Consider the following 15,226-nt stretch of genomic DNA (forward strand, 5'->3'; position numbering starts at 1 on the left):
TTTTACTGTGTTCCAGGACTGTCTGAAGCTGTCTAATCTAACCATGTTTTACTGTGTTCCAGGACTGTCTGAAGCTGTCTAATCTAACCATGTCTTACTGTGTTCCAGGACTGTCTGAAGCTGTCTAATCTAACCATGTTTTACTGTGTTCCAGGACTGTCTGAAGCTGTCTAATCTAACCATGTCTTACTGTGTTCCAGGACTGTCTGAAGCTGTCTAATCTAACCATGTTTTACTGTGTTCCAGGACTGTCTGAAGCTGTCTAATCTAACCATGTTTTACTGTGTTCCAGGACTGTCTGAAGCTGTCTAATCTAACCATGTTTTACTGTGTTCCAGGACTGTCTGAAGCTGTCTAATCTAACCATGTTTTACTGTGTTCCAGGACTGTCTGAAGCTGTCTAATCTAACCATGTTTTACTGTGTTCCAGGACTGTCTGAAGCTGTTTTCTAAAGAGGAGAAGCTGACCGACAACAACAAGGTGTTCTGTCGACACTGTAAAGCTCTCAGAGACTCCATCAAGAAACTGGAGATCTGGAAGGTCCCGCCCATCATACTGGTGCACCTAAAACGGTACCTACTTAGAACACCATGTCCATTTGAAATGGCACCTACAGTTGAAGTCGCAAGTTTACATACACTTAGGTCGGAGTCATTAAAACTCGTTTTTCAACCACTCCACAAATTTCTTGTTAACAAACTATAGTTTTGGCAAGTCGGTTAGGACATCTACTTTGTGCATGACACAAGTAATTTTTCCAACAATTGTTTACAGACAGATTATTTCACCTATAATTCACTGTATCACAATTCCAGTGGGTCAGAAGTTTACATACACTAAGTTGACTGTGCTTTTAAACGGCTTGGAAAATTCCAGAAAATGATGTCATGGCTTTAGAAGCTTCTGATAGGCTAATTGACATCATTTGAGTCCTGTGGATGTATTTCAAGGCCTACCTTCAAACTCAGTGCCTCTTTGCTTGACATCATGGGAAAATCAAAAGAAATCAGCCAAGACCTCAGAAAAAAATGGTCTGGTTCAGTCTGGTTCATCCTTGGGAGCAATTTCCAAACGCCTGAAGGTACCACGTTCATCTGTACAAACAATAGTATGCAAGTATAAACACCATGGGACCACGCAGCCGTCATACCGCTCAGGAAGGAGACGCGTTCTGTCTCCTAGAGATGAACGTACTTTGGTGCGAAAAGTGCAAATCAATCCCAGAACAACAGAAAAGGACCTTGTGAAGATGCTGGAGGAAACAGGAACAAAAGTATCTATATCCACAGTAAAACGAGTCCTATATTGACATAACCTGAAAGGCCGCTCAGCAAGGAAGAAGCCACTGCTCCAAAACCGCCATAAAAAAGCCAGACTACGGTTTGCAACTGCACATGGGGACAAAGATCGTACTTTTTGGAGAAAAGTCTGATGAAACAAAAATAGAACTGTTTGGCCATAATGACCATCGTTATGTTTGGAGGAAAAAAGGGGTTACTTGCAAGCCGAAGAACACCATCCCAACCGTGAAGCACGGGGGTGGCAGCATCATGCTGTGGGGGTGCTTTGCTCCAGGAGGGACTGGTGCACTTCACAAAATAGATGGCATCATGAGGAAGGAAAATTATGTGGATATATTGAAGCAACATCTCAAGACATCAGTCAGGAAGTTAAAGCTTGGTCGCAAATGGGTCATCCAAATGGACAATGACCCCAAGCATACTTCCAAAGTTGTGGCAAAATGGCTTAAGGACAACAAAGTCAAGGTATTGGAGTGGCCATCACAAAGCCCTGACCTCAATCCTATAGAAAATGTGTGGGCAGAACTGAAAAAGCGTGTGTGAGCAAGGAGGCCTACAAACCTGACTCAGTTACACCAGCTCTGTCAGGAGGAATGGGCCAAAATTCACCCAACTTAGTGTGGGAAGCTTGTGGAAGGCTACCCGAAATGTTTGACCCAAGTTAAACAATTTCAATCAATCAATCAATCAATTTTATTTTATATAGCCCTTCTTACATCAGCTAATATCTCGAAGTGCTGTACAGAAACCCAGCCTAAAACCCCAAACAGCTAGTAATGCAGGTGTAGAAGCACGGTGGCTAGGAAAAACTCCCTAGAAAGGCAAAACCTAGGAAGAAACCTAGAGAGGAACCAGGCTATGAGGGGTGGCCAGTCCTCTTCTGGCTGTGCCGGGTGGAGATTATAACAGAACCATGCCAAGATGTTCAAAAATGTTCATAAGTGACAAGCATGGTCAAATAATAATCAGGAATAAATCTCAGTTGGCTTTTCATAGCCGATCATTAGAGTTTAAAACAGCAGGTCTGGGACAGGTAGGGGTTCCATAACCGCAGGCAGAACAGTTTAAACTGGAATAGCAGCAAGGCCAGGCGGACTGGGGATAGCAAGGAGTCACCACGGCCGGTAGTCCCGACGTATGGTCCTAGGGCTCAGGTCTCTCAGTTGGCTTTTCATAGCCGATCATTTAGAGTTGAAAACAGCAGGTCTGGGACAGGTAGGGGTTTCGTAGCCGCAGGCAGAACAGTTGAAACTGGAATAGCAGCAAGGCCAGGCGGACTGGGGGCAGCAGGGTGTCATCATGCCCGGTAGTCCTGACGTATGGTCCTAGGGCTCAGGTTCTCAGAGAGAAAGAGAGAACGAGAGAATTAGAGAGAGCATACTTAAATTCACACAGGACACTGGATAAGACAGGAGAAGTACTCCAGGTATAACCAACTAACCCCAGCCCCCCGACACATAAACTACTGCAGCATAAATACTGGAGGCTGAGACAGGAGCGGTCCGGAGACACTGTGGCCCCATCCGAAGAAACCCCCGGACAGGGCCAAACAGGAAGGATATAACCCCACCCACTCCGCCAAAGCACAGCCCCCGCACCACTAGAGGGATATCCCCAACCACCAACTTACAATCCTGAGACAAGGCCGAGTATAGCCCACAGAGGTCTCCACCACAGCACAAACCAAGGGGGGGGGGGGGCGCCAACCCAGACAGGAAGATCACGTCAGTAACTCAACCCACTCAAGTGACGCACCCCTCCCAGGGACGGCATGAAAGAGCACCAGCAGGCCAGTGACTCAGCCCCTGCAACAGGGTTAGAGGCAGAGAACCCCAGTGGAGAGGGGAACCGGCCTGGCAGAGACAGCAAGGGCTGTTCGTTGCTCCAGCCTTTCCGTTCACCTTCACACTCCTGGGCCAGACTACACTCAATCATATGACCTACTGAAGAGATAAGTCTTCAGTAAAGACTTAAAGGTTGAGACCGAGTCTGCGTCTCTCACATGGGTAGGCAGACTGTTCCATAAAAATGGAGATCTATAGGAGAAAGCCCTGCCTCCCGCTGTTTGCTTAGAAATTCTAGGGACAATTAGGAGGCCTGCGTCTTGTGACCGTAGCGTACGTATTGGTATGTACGGCAGGACCAACTCGGAAAGATAGGTAGGAGCAAGCCCATGTAACGCTTTATAGGTTAACAGTAAAACCTTGAAATCAGCCCTTGCCTTAACAGGAAGCCAGTGTAGGGAAGCTAGCACTGGAGTAATATGATCAAATTTCTTGGTTCTAGTCAGGATTCTAGCAGCCGTATTTAGCACTAACTGAAGTTTATTTAGTGCTTTATCCGGGTAGCCGGAAAATAGAGCATTGCAGTAGTCTAATCTAGAAGTAACAAATGCATGGATTAATTTTTCTGCATCATTTTTGGACAGAAAATTTCTGATTTTTGCAATGTTACGTAGATGGAAAAAAGCTGTCCTTGAAACAGTCTTGATATGTTCGTCAAAAGAGAGATCAGGGTCAAGAGTAACGCCTAGGTCCTTCACAGTTTTATTTGAGACGACTTTACAACCATCAAGATGAATTGTCAGATTTAACAGAAGATCTCTTTGTTTCTTGGGACCTAGAACAAGCATCTCTGTTTTGTCCGAGTTTAAAAGTAAAAAGTTTTCAGCCATCCACTTCCTTATGTCTGAAACACAGGCTTCTAGCGAGGGCAATTTTGGGGCTTCACCATGCTTCATTGAAATGTACAGCTGTGTGTCATCCGCATAGCAGTGAAAGTTAACATTATGTTTTCGAATAACATCCCCAAGAGGTAAAATATATAGTGAAAACAATAGTGGTCCTAAAACGGAACCTTGAGGAACACCGAAATGTACAGTTGATTTGTCGGAGGACAGACCATTCACAGAGACAAACTGATATCTTTCCGACAGGTAGGATCTAAACCAGGCCAGAACTTGTCCGTGTAGACCAATTTGGGTTTCCAGTCTCTCCAAAAGAATGTGGTGATCGATGGTGTCAAAGGCAGCACTAAGGTCTAGTAGCACGAGGACAGATGCAGAGCCTCGGTCTGACGCCATTAAAAGGTCATTTACCACCTTCACAAGTGCAGTCTCAGTGCTATGATGGGGTCTAAAACCAGACTGAAGCATTTCGTATACATTGTTTGTCTTCAGAAAAGCAGTGAGTTGCTGCGCAACAGCTTTTTCTAAAATTTTTGAGAGGAATGGAAGATTCGATATTGGCCGATAGTTTTTTATATTTTCCGGGTCAAGGTTTGGCTTTTTCAAGAGAGGCTTTATCACTGCCACTTTTAGTGAGTTTGGTACACATCCGGTGGATAGAGAGCTGTTTATTATGTTCAACATAGGAGGGCCAAGCACAGGAAGCAGCTCCTTCAGCAGTTTAGTAGGAATAGGATCCAGTATGCAGCTTGAAGGTTTAGAGGCCATGATTATTTTCATCATTGTGTCAAGAGATATAGTACTAAAACACTTAAGTGTCTCTCCCGATCCCAGGCCCTCGCAGAGCTGTGCAGATCCAGGACAGCTAAGCCCTGGAGGAATACGCAGATTCAAAGAGGAGTCCGTAATTTGCTTTCTAATGGTCATGATCTTTTCCTCAAAGAAGTTCATGAATTTATCACTGCTGAAGTGAAAACCATCCTCTCTTAGGGAATGCTGCTTTTTAGTTAGCTTTGCAACAGTATCAAAAAGAAATTTTGGATTGTTCTTATTTTCCTCGATTAATTTGGAAAAGTAGGATGATCGAGCAGCAGTGAGGGCTCTTCGGTACTGCACGGTACTGTCTTTCCAAGCTAGTCGGAAGACTTCCAGTTTGGTGTGGCGCCATTTCCGTTCCAATTTCCTGGAAGCTTGCTTCAAAGCTCGGGTATTTTCTGTATACCAGGGAGCTAGTTTCTTATGACAAATGTTTTTCGTTTTTAGGGGTGCAACTGCATCTAGGGTATTGTGCAAGGTTAAATTTAGTTCCTCAGTTAAGTGGTTAACTGATTTTTGTCCTCTGACGTCCTTGGGTAGGCAGAAGGGGTCTGGAAGGGCATCAATGAATTTTTGTGTTGTCTGAGAATTTATAGCACGACTTTTGATGCTCCTTGGTTGGGGTCTGAGCAGATTATTTGTTGCGATTGCAAACGTAATAAAATGGTGGTCCGATAGTCCAGGATTTTGTGGAAAAACATTAAGATCTACAACATTTATTCCATGGGACAAAACTAGGTCCAGAGTATGACTGTGGCAGTGAGTAGGTCCAGAGACATGTTGGACAAAACCCACTGAGTCGATAATGGCTCCGAAGGACTTTTGGAGTGGGTCTGTGGACTTCTCCATGTGAATATTAAAATCACCAAAAATTAGAATATGATCTGCTATGACTACAAGGTCTGATAGGAATTCAGGAAACTCAGAGAGGAACGCTGTATATGGCCCAGGAGGCCTGTAAACAGTAGCTATAAAAAGTGATTGAGTAGGCTGCATAGATTTCATGACTAGAAGCTCGAAAGATGAAAACGTCATTTTTTTTTTTGTAAATTGAAATTTGCTATCGTAAATGTTAGCAACACCTCCGCCTTTGCGGGATGCACGGGGAATATGGTCACTAGTGTAACCAGGAGGTGAGGCCTCATTTAACACAGCAAATTCATCAGGCTTAAGCCATGTTTCAGTCAGGCCAATCACATCAAGATTATGATCAGTGATTAGTTCATTGACTATGACTGCCTTTGAAGTGAGGGATCTAACATTAAGTAACCCTATTTTGAGATGTGAGGTATCACGATCTCTTTCAATAATGGCAGGAATGGAGGAGGTCTTTATCCTAATAAGATTGCTAGGGTGGACACCACCATGTTTAGTTTTGCCCAACCTAGGTCGAGGCACAGACACAGTCTCAATGGGTATGGCTGAGCTGACTACACTGACTATGCTATTGGCAGACTCCACTAAGCTGGCAGGTTGGCTAACAGCCTGCTGCCTGGCCTGCACCCTATTTCACTGTGGGGCTAAAGGAGTTAGAGCCCTATCTATGTTGGTAGATAAGAGGAGAGCACCCCTCCAGCTAGGATGGAGTCCGTCACTCCTCAGCAGGTCAGGCTTGATCCTGTTTGTGGGTGAGTCCCAGAAAGAGGGCCAATTATCCACAAATGTTATCTTTTGGGAGGGGCAGAAAACAGTTTTCAACCAGCGATTAAGTGCTGAGACTCTGCTGTAGAGCTCGTCACTTCCCCTAACTGGGAGGGGGCCAGAGACAATTACTCGATGCCGACACATCTTTCTAGCTGATTTACACGCTGAAGCTATGTTGCACTTGGTGACCTCTGACTGTTTCATCCTAACATCGTTGGTGCCGACGTGGATAACAATATCTCTATACTCTCTACACTCGCCAGTTTTAGCTTTAGCCAGCACCATCTTTAGATTAGCCTTAACGTCGGTAGCCCTGCCCCCTGGTAAACAGTGTATGATCGCTGGGTGATTCGTTTTAAGTCTAATACTGCGGGTAATGGAGTCGCCAATGACTAGGGTTTTCAATTTGTCAGAGCTAATGGTGGGAGCCTTCGGCGTCTCAGACCCCGTAACGGGAGGAGTAGAGACTAGAGAAGACTCAGACTCAGACTCCGACTCGCTACATAATGGGGAAAACCGGTTGAAGGTTTCTGTCGGCTGAATGAGCGACACCGGTTGAGCATTCCAACAGTATTTCCCTCCAGAAGCCATGAGAAAGTTGTCCGGCTGCAGGGACTGTGCGGGGGGAGTTATACTAACGTTACTGTCTGTACTTACTGGTGGCACAGACGCTGTTTCTTCCTTTCCTACACTGATAATACTCTTGCCTAACGATTGCGTCTGAAGCTGGGCTTGTAGCACAGCTATTCTCGCCGTAAGGCGAGAATTCTCCTGTATATTATGAGTACAGCGACTGCAATTAAAAGACATCATGTTAATGTTACTACTTAGCTTCGGCTGTTGAAGATGTTGATGAGCCATGTCCAGATAAAGCGTCCGGAGTGAAAAAGTTGAATAAGGGAAAAAAAGTTGCGATGGAAAAACGGAAAATAACGTAAAGTTGGCAGCTAAAACGCACAGGAAAATGACTCTTCTGTCTCGGGATAAACGTCCGGGGTGAAAAAGTTTAACGAAAAAAGATGAGTGAGGACAAAACTAAAAAGTTGGTAAATTTGTTGAACACAGAGATTGATTAAACGTTTATTAAAAGTAAAACGTGAATAGTTTGGCAGGTAGCCAAGTAGCAACAAAATTTAAAGGCAATGCTACCAAATAAAAAAAAATAATAATAATTGAGTGTTTGTAAACTTCTGACCCACCGGGAATGTGATGAAATAAATAAAAGCTGAAATAAAGCATTCTCTCTACTATTATTATTATTATGACATTTCACATTCTTAAAATAAAGTGGTGATCCTAACTGAGTTTAAATGTATTTGGCTAAGGTGTATGTAAACTTCAGATTCAACTGTATAAGGCCACAACACACACACACACACACACACACACAACGATAACAGTGTGTATTAACCCCAGTGCTGCGGTCTCTTGTAGGTTCTCGTTCGAGGGCCGTTGGAAGCAGAAGCTGCAGACGACAGTGGACTTCCCTCTGGAGAATCTAGACGTCAGTCAGTACGTCATCGGACCCAGAGCCAGCCTCAAGAGATACAACCTGTTTGGGGTGTCTGTAAGTACCGAAGCATCTTACACCTGCCTGGAAACACTGCAGTCAAATACTTCCCTGTGTGGCTTCTGGTCCTGTGTGGCTCAGTTGGTAGAGCATGGGTCTTGCAACGCCAGGGTCGTGGGTTCCATTCCCGCTGTGGCCACCCATACGCTACTGTCACTTTGGATAAAAGCCTATGGTAAATTACATATATATATATATATATATATATATATATATATATACATACAGTGGGGAAAAAAAGTATTTAGTCAGCCACCAATTGTGCAAGTTCTCCCACTTAAAAAGATGAGAGAGGCCTGTAATTTTCATCATAGGTACACGTCAACTATGACAGACAAAATGAGAAAAGAAATTCCAGAAAATCACATTGTAGGATTTTTAATGAATTTATTTGCAAATTATGGTGGAAAATAAGTATTTGGTCAATAACAAAAGTTTCTCAATACTTTGTTATATACCCTTTGTTGGCAATGACACAGGTCAAACGTTTTCTGTAAGTCTTCACAAGGTTTTCACACACTGTTGCTGGTATTTTGGCCCATTCCTCCATGCAGATCTCCTCTAGAGCAGTGATGTTTTGGGGCTGTCGCTGGGCAACACGGATTTTCAACTCCCTCCAAAGATTTTCTATGGGGTTGAGATCTGGAGACTGGCTAGGCCACTCCAGGACCTTGAAATGCTTCTTACGAAGCCACTCCTTCGTTGCCCGGGCGGTGTGTTTGGGATCATTGTCATGCTGAAAGACCCAGCCATGTTTCATCTTCAATGCCCTTGCTGATGGAAGGAGGTTTTCACTCAAAATCTCACGATACATGGCCCCATTCATTCTTTCCTTTACACGGATCAGTCGTCCTGGTCCCTTTGCAGAAAAACAGCCCCAAAGCATGATGTTTCCACCCCCATGCTTCACAGTAGGTATGGTGTTCTTTGGATGCAACTCAGCATTCTTTGTACTCCAAACACGACGAGTTGAGTTTTTACCAAAAAGTTATATTTTGGTTTCATCTGACCATATGATATTCTCCCAATCCTCTTCTGGATCATCCAAATGCACTCTAGCAAACTTCAGATGGGCCTGGACATGTACTGGCTTAAGCAGGGGGACACAGCAGGATTTGAGTCCCTGGCGGCGTAGTGTGTTACTGATGGTAGGCTTTGTTACTTTGGTCCCAGCTCTCTGCAGGTCATTCACTAGGTCCCCCCGTGTGGTTCTGGGATTTTTGCTCACCGTTCTTGTGATCATTTTGACCCCACGGGGTGAGATCTTGCGTGGAGCCCCAGATCGAGGGAGATTATCAGTGGTGTTGTATGTCTTCCATTTCCTAATAATTGCTCCCACAGTTGATTTCTTCAAACCAAGCTGCTTACCTATTGCAGATTCAGTCTTCCCAGCCTGGTGCAGGTCTACAATTTTGTTTCTGGTGTCCTTTGACAGCTCTTTGGTCTTGGCCATAGTGGAGTTTGGAGTGTGACTGTTTGAGGTTGTGGACAGGTGTATTTTATACTGATAACAAGTTCAAACAGGTGCCATTAATACAGGAAACGAGGGGAGGACAGAGGAGCCTCTTAAAGAAGAAGTTACAGGTCTGTGAGAGCCAGAAATCTTGCTTGTTTGTAGGTGACCAAATACTTATTTTCCACCATAATTTGCAAATAAATTCATTAAAAATCCTACAATGTGATTTTCTGGATTTTTTTTTCTCAATTTGTCTGTCATAGTTGACGTGTACCTATGATGAAAATTACAGGCATCTCTCATCTTTTTAAGTGGGAGAACTTGCACAATTGGTGGCTGACTAAATACTTTTTTTCCCCACTGTATATATATATATATATATATATATATATATATATATATATATATATATATATATATATATATATATATATATATATATATATACAAAAGTATGTGGACACCCCTTCAAATTAGTGGATTCGGCTATTTCAGCCACACCCGTTGCTGACAGGTGTATAAAATCGAGCACACGGCCATGCAATCTCCATAGACAAACATTGGCAGTAGCATGGCCTTACTGAAGAGCTCAGTGACTTTCAACGTGGCACCGTCATAGGATGCCACCTTTCCAACAAGTCAGTTTTTGTCAAATGTTTTGCCCTGCTAGAGCTGCCCCGGTCAACTGTAAGTGCTGTTATTGTGAAGTGGAAACGTCTAGGAGCAACAACGGCTCAGCCGCGAAGTGGTAGGCCACACAAGCTCACAGAACGGCACCGCCGAGTGCTGAAGCGCGTAGCGGGTAAAACTTGTCCGTCCTCACTTACAACACACACTAGCGAGTTCCGACCTTCCTCTGGAAGCAAGGTCAGCACAATAACTGTTTGTTGGGAGCTTCATGAAATGGGTTTCCATGGCCGAGCAGCCGCACACAAGTTTAAGATCACCATGCGCAATGCCGAGCATCGGTTGGAGTGGTGTAAAGCTCGCCGCCATTGGACTCTGGAGCAGTGGAAACGCGTTCTCTGGAGTGATGAATCACGCTTCACCATCTGGCAGTCCGTCGGACGAATCTGGGTTTGGCAGATGCCAGGAGAACGCTACCTGCCCGAATGCATAGTGCCAACTGTAAAGTTTGGTGGAGGAGGAATAATGGTCTGGGGCTGTTTTTCATGGTTCGGGCTAGGCCCCTTAGTTCCAGTGAAGAGAAATCTTAACTCTACAGCATGCAATGACATTCTAGACAATTATGTGCTTCCAACTTTGTGGCAACAGTTTGGGGAAGGTCCTTTCCTGTTTCAGCATGACAGTGCCCCCGTGCACAAAGCGAGGTCCATATAGAAATGGTTTGTCGAGATCGGTGTGGAAGAACTTGACTGGCCTGCCCAGAGCCCTGACCACAACCTTTGGGATGAATTTGAACGCCAACTGCAAGCCAGGCCTGATCGCCCAACATCAGTGCCCGACCTCACTAATGCTCTTGTGGCTGAATGGAAGCAAGTCCCCGCAGCAATGTTCCAACATCTAGTGGAAAGCCTTCCCAGATAAGAGGAGGCTGTTATAGCATCAAAGGGGGACCAATTCTATGTTAATGCACATGATTTTGGAATGAGATGTTCGACAAGCAGGTGTCCACATACCTTTGGTAATGTAGTGTATATTAATGATAATCAGTGCTTGACTTATTACAATTTAGCCAATGGAAAAAGTCCAGAAACTCCCAAGCTTTAAAAGTGTTTGACATGTACTTCACCAGGTCTGAAGGAGTTATCAGATTTGTTTATCTTGTGTGATTGTTAGATATATATAAAACAGGTCGTTAACCCTCTGTGTCCCTCCCTCCCTGTAACAGAACCATTATGGGGGTCTGGATGGTGGTCACTACACAGCCTACTGTAAGAACGCCGTGAAACAGGCCGTTAACCCTCTGTGTCTCTCCCTGTCTGTAACAGAACCATTATGGGGGTCTGGATGGTGGTCACTACACAGCCTACTGTAAGAGCGCCGTGAAACAGGCCGTTAACCCTCTGTGTCTCTTCCTGTCTGTAACAGAACCATTATGGGGGTCTGGATGGTGGTCACTACACAGCCTACTGTAAGAACGCCGTGAAACAGGCCGTTAACCCTCTGTGTCTCTCCCTGTCTGTAACAGAACCATTATGGGGGTCTGGATGGTGGTCACTACACAGCCTACTGTAAGAACGCCGTGAAACAGGCCGTTAACCCTCTGTGTCTCTCCCTGTCTGTAACAGAACCATTATGGGGGTCTGGATGGTGGTCACTACACAGCCTACTGTAAGAGCGCCGTGAAACAGGCCGTTAACCCTCTGTGTCTCTTCCTGTCTGTAACAGAACCATTATGGGGGTCTGGATGGTGGTCACTACACAGCCTACTGTAAGAACGCCGTGAAACAGGCCGTTAACCCTCTGTGTCTCTCCCTGTCTGTAACAGAACCATTATGGGGGTCTGGATGGTGGTCACTACACAGCCTACTGTAAGAACGCCGTGAAACAGGCCGTTAACCCTCTGTGTCTCTTCCTGTCTGTAACAGAACCATTATGGGGGTCTGGATGGTGGTCACTACACAGCCTACTGTAAGAGCGCCGTGAAACAGGCCGTTAACCCTCTGTGTCTCTCCCTGTCTGTAACAGAACCATTATGGGGGTCTGGATGGTGGTCACTACACAGCCTACTGTAAGAACGCCGTGAAACAGGCCGTTAACCCTCTGTGTCTCTTCCTGTCTGTAACAGAACCATTATGGGGGTCTGGATGGTGGTCACTACACAGCCTACTGTAAGAACGCCGTGAAACAGGCCGTTAACCCTCTGTGTCTCTTCCTGTCTGTAACAGAACCATTATGGGGGTCTGGATGGTGGTCACTACACAGCCTACTGTAAGAGCGCCGTGAAACAGGCCGTTAACCCTCTGTGTCTCTCCCTGTCTGTAACAGAACCATTATGGGGGTCTGGATGGTGGTCACTACACAGCCTACTGTAAGAACGCCGTGAAACAGGCCGTTAACCCTCTGTGTCTCTCCCTGTCTGTAACAGAACCATTATGGGGGTCTGGATGGTGGTCACTACACAGCCTACTGTAAGAACGCCGTGAAACAGGCCGTTAACCCTCTGTGTCTCTTCCTGTCTGTAACAGAACCATTATGGGGGTCTGGATGGTGGTCACTACACAGCCTACTGTAAGAACGCCGTGAAACAGGCCGTTAACCCTCTGTGTCTCTTCCTGTCTGTAACAGAACCATTATGGGGGTCTGGATGGTGGTCACTACACAGCCTACTGTAAGAACGCCGTGAAACAGGCCGTTAACCCTCTGTGTCTCTTCCTGTCTGTAACAGAACCATTATGGGGGTCTGGATGGTGGTCACTACACAGCCTACTGTAAGAACGCCGTGAAACAGGCCGTTAACCCTCTGTGTCTCTTCCTGTCTGTAACAGAACCATTATGGGGGTCTGGATGGTGGTCACTACACAGCCTACTGTAAGAACGCCGTGAAACAGGCCGTTAACCCTCTGTGTCTCTTCCTGTCTGTAACAGAACCATTATGGGGGTCTGGATGGTGGTCACTACACAGCCTACTGTAAGAACGCCGTGAAACAGGCCGTTAACCCTCTGTGTCTCTTCCTGTCTGTAACAGAACCATTATGGGGGTCTGGATGGTGGTCACTACACAGCCTACTGTAAGAACGCCGTGAAACAGGCCGTTAACCCTCTGTGTCTCTTCCTGTCTGTAACAGAACCATTATGGGGGTCTGGATGGTGGTCACTACACAGCCTACTGTAAGAACGCCGTGAAACAGGCCGTTAACCCTCTGTGTCTCTCCCTGTCTGTAACAGAACCATTATGGGGGTCTGGATGGTGGTCACTACACAGCCTACTGTAAGAACGCCGTGAAACAGGCCGTTAACCCTCTGTGTCTCTTCCCTGTCTGTAACAGAACCATTATGGTGGTCTGGATGGTGGTCACTACACAGCCTACTGTAAGAACGCCGTGAAACAGGCCGTTAACCCTCTGTGTCTCTTCCTGTCTGTAACAGAACCATTATGGGGGTCTGGATGGTGGTCACTACACAGCCTACTGTAAGAACGCCGTGAAACAGGCCGTTAACCCTCTGTGTCTCTTCCTGTCTGTAACAGAACCATTATGGGGGTCTGGATGGTGGTCACTACACAGCCTACTGTAAGAACGCCGTGAAACAGGCCGTTAACCCTCTGTGTCTCTCCCTGTCTGTAACAGAACCATTATGGGGGTCTGGATGGTGGTCACTACACAGCCTACTGTAAGAACGCCGTGAAACAGGCCGTTAACCCTCTGTGTCTCTCCCTGTCTGTAACAGAACCATTATGGGGGTCTGGATGGTGGTCACTACACAGCCTACTGTAAGAACGCCGTGAAACAGGCCGTTAACCCTCTGTGTCTCTCCCTGTCTGTAACAGAACCATTATGGGGGTCTGGATGGTGGTCACTACACAGCCTACTGTAAGAACGCCGTGAAACAGGCCGTTAACCCTCTGTGTCTCTCCCTGTCTGTAACAGAACCATTATGGGGGTCTGGATGGTGGTCACTACACAGCCTACTGTAAGAACGCCGTGAAACAGGCCGTTAACCCTCTGTGTCTCTCCCTGTCTGTAACAGAACCATTATGGGGGTCTGGATGGTGGTCACTACACAGCCTACTGTAAGAACGCCGTGAAACAGGCCGTTAACCCTCTGTGTCTCTCCCTGTCTGTAACAGAACCATTATGGGGGTCTGGATGGTGGTCACTACACAGCCTACTGTAAGAACGCCGTGAAACAGGCCGTTAACCCTCTGTGTCTCTCCCTGTCTGTAACAGAACCATTATGGGGGTCTGGATGGTGGTCACTACACAGCCTACTGTAAGAACGCCGTGAAACAGGCCGTTAACCCTCTGTGTCTCTCCCTGTCTGTAACAGAACCATTATGGGGGTCTGGATGGTGGTCACTACACAGCCTACTGTAAGAACGCCGTGAAACAGGCCGTTAACCCTCTGTGTCTCTCCCTGTCTGTAACAGAACCATTATGGGGGTCTGGATGGTGGTCACTACACAGCCTACTGTAAGAACGCCGTGAAACAGGCCGTTAACCCTCTGTGTCTCTCCCTGTCTGTAACAGAACCATTATGGGGGTCTGGATGGTGGTCACTACACAGCCTACTGTAAGAACGCCGTGAAACAGGCCGTTAACCCTCTGTGTCTCTTCCTGTCTGTAACAGAACCATTATGGTGGTCTGGATGGTGGTCACTACACAGCCTACTGTAAGAACGCCGTGAAACAGGCCGTTAACCCTCTGTGTCTCTTCCCTGTCTGTAACAGAACCATTATGGGGGTCTGGATGGTGGTCACTACACAGCCTACTGTAAGAACGCCGTGAAACAGGCCGTTAACCCTCTGTGTCTCTTCCTGTCTGTAACAGAACCATTATGGTGGTCTGGATGGTGGTCACTACACAGCCTACTGTAAGAACGCCGTGAAACAGGCCGTTAACCCTCTGTGTCTCTTCCTGTCTGTAACAGAACCATTATGGGGTCTGGATGGTGGTCACTACACAGCCTACTGTAAGAACGCCGTGAAACAGGCCGTTAACCCTCTGTGTCTCTTCCTGTCTGTAACAGAACATTATGGGGGTCTGGATGGTGGTCACTACACAGCCTACTGTAGAACGCCGTGAAACAGGCCGTTAACCCTCTGTGTCTCTTCCTGTCTGTAACAGA

At 46.2% G+C, this 15,226-nt stretch overlaps 1 long non-coding RNA gene across 1 annotated transcript; it reads left to right on the plus strand.

The window, feature by feature from the left end:
- The first annotated feature begins 324 nt into the window (after positions 1–324).
- LOC311114526 lies at positions 325–13,397 on the plus strand. Its single transcript, XR_014611124.1, has 3 exons — positions 325–573; positions 7,883–8,015; positions 11,327–13,397. It is a non-coding gene; the product is annotated as an uncharacterized lncRNA (long non-coding RNA).
- The last annotated feature ends 1,829 nt before the right edge of the window (positions 13,398–15,226 follow it).

The sequence above is a fragment of the Coregonus lavaretus genome (genome assembly GCF_964263955.1).
Source record: "Coregonus lavaretus genome assembly, contig: HAP1_SCAFFOLD_9387, whole genome shotgun sequence".
In the NCBI taxonomy this organism is placed as follows: domain Eukaryota; kingdom Metazoa; phylum Chordata; class Actinopteri; order Salmoniformes; family Salmonidae; genus Coregonus; species Coregonus lavaretus.